Source organism: Octopus bimaculoides, chromosome 8, assembly GCF_001194135.2.
Source record: "Octopus bimaculoides isolate UCB-OBI-ISO-001 chromosome 8, ASM119413v2, whole genome shotgun sequence".
Taxonomy (NCBI): domain Eukaryota; kingdom Metazoa; phylum Mollusca; class Cephalopoda; order Octopoda; family Octopodidae; genus Octopus; species Octopus bimaculoides.
In genome coordinates this window covers 92804808-92807235 of record NC_068988.1, presented here as the reverse complement: position 1 = coordinate 92807235, position 2428 = coordinate 92804808, and positions in this window count along the sequence as shown.

The window sequence follows — 2428 nt, the reverse complement described above, 5'->3', positions numbered from 1 at the left end:
CTGAAGTTATATACAACGAAAACGTAGCCATATTTTTGTTAGGTGACAACAACATTTTTGTCTTGTATTCATAAAGCTATAATTGTACTAACTTTTCTTAATTGATTGCGTAAGAAAATTCCAAATTAATGCAAATAAATTCTGATATATGAATTTGGGTAGTAAAAAGAACTAGTGTTCTTAAATGCACCGTAAAATGATATTCATGTAAATATAGATAGTTAGAAGGCCATTAACTCTTCCATGCTGTAGCAGAGTTACGTCCCTTATGAATTTTTTCTTTTTTATTACTGTAATAATATTGTTGTTTTTTTTCCGTCAAGACATGAATGAGAAAAGTGCTGAAGAATCCCGTGGTGTGTGTGTGTGTGTGTGTGTGTCTGTGTCTCTGTGTGTATGTGTGTGTGCGTGTGTGCGCGTGTGTGTGCGTGTGTGAAACACCATCACTTGACAACCGGTGTTGGTTTGTTTACGTCCTTGTATCTAGTTGATTGAATAAAAGAGTCCGATAAAATAAGTACTAGGCTTTTAAAAAATAAGTACTAAGATCGATTTGTTCGACTGAAGGTTTCAAGGCCGTGCCCCAGCACCAGCTTAGTCCAATGACTAAAACAAGAAAACATTAAAAGATAAGATAAAGGTAAGTTAGCCTCTACAGCACATATTTAGTTTTAAGATATATAATGCCCTAACCACTAGGCCACACGCCTTCACTGAGAAGTTAATAAGAAGAAAAAAAACAGAAAAGAACAGTATTTTTTTTACCACAAGAAAGGAGCAGACGATTGAATTGAAGCGATGACGGAATATCAACCAGGGAGGTGGAGGGCTTCTATTTTATTACGGACTTTGGTATATATTTCTATATATCGCTGGCGGTGAGATGAGTCGCTGCTGTCTCTCGCAGTCGAGCGTCCATCAATGACGAGACCAAGGAAGGTCGAAATCACGAGATGGCGGCGGTTTATTTCCCCGCTAGCGATATAAACAAGTGTGCATTTTGCACCAAAGACCAGCATGAGAATTTCTCTCAGATCTACCGCAGTATAGTTTGCTTTAACAGAACATCCACGTTTAAGTAGAGATCAATATTACCAATATAAATTTGGTATGCAGAACACTTTCCTCGGGAATTTTTCTCCAGCCATCTTGATATTCATCATCAGCGTCTTTATATTCCTTCTATTTCTAAATATCCTTGCAGTTTCTGTCCACTTGATTTCACTCAAAAGGATTGAATACATATGAAGTTATAATAAAAGCTTTCCGTACAAGTGTCACTGAGGGAGAGCAAACACTGGAATCCACGACTGACGAAGCGAACCTTTGAACTACGCAGACATACTCTTAACCTATTTATCTAAGTTAATTGTAAGTTGTATTTCTTGGTTCTGAATACAAAACAGCCAGTAATGAAATCTGGCATCGCATCAATTTGAACGGTCGATGCTCCAGAAAACACATTTACACAATAAGCAATAAGTTTACAAACTGTTTGGAGTTCTTTCACTTGTTTGTTGTGATTTAATCAACGGACAGCATTGAAACAGGAAAATCTGTGAGACTAATTAATGATAGTCTATAATCCGAGAAAGACGGTTCAGTAATTAGTTTCTGAACAACCTGCACAGATGATTTGTATATAGTGATCAGCTGTTTATGTTGTACATTACCTCTCGCCATCAAAGCGACATTACCTGTGCAAGTGCAAGGTATGCCGCACAGAAGATGTCGAAGTGAACGCAGAGCAACATGAAATTAAGTGTTCTGCTCAACAACACAACAAACCACCTGGTGGGAACAATGCCCTAACCACTAGGCCACACGCCTTCACTGAGAAGTTAATAAGAAAAAAAAAACAGAAAAGAACAGTATTTTTTTTACCACAAGAAAGGAGCAGACGATTGAATTGAAGCGATGACGGAATATCAACCAGGGAGGTGGAGGGCTTCTATTTTATTACGGACTTTAAATTGTATCCATAACCGTCTTATTAGAATGAAATAGGTTGCTTGCAAAATCTAAGCGAAAATGAGCTCAGAGAAATAACTTGGAGTGACTATTGTTATGTATTTGATTTTTCCCACCTCAAGCCCAATATAAACCCCTACATATATAGTACCTCAACACACACCATACCTATACAAATACTCAAGGTCCCGTCTGACAGATGTACTGCCACGAGGCAGGAAAGTATACTAGTCCTTATATATTTGATACTCAATATTTGATACTCAATATTTCATATATTCAATAAGACATTCAATACTTCATTTCATTTTACTATTTATATTATATATTCCATATCCTATATCCCACATTAATTTTATAGAATATAAATAAAACATAAAAATCAGACAGAGTTGGAACTCTTTTAAATAATATATTCCTCTATACACTATCATACAAAACCCTTTATTTTTATTCA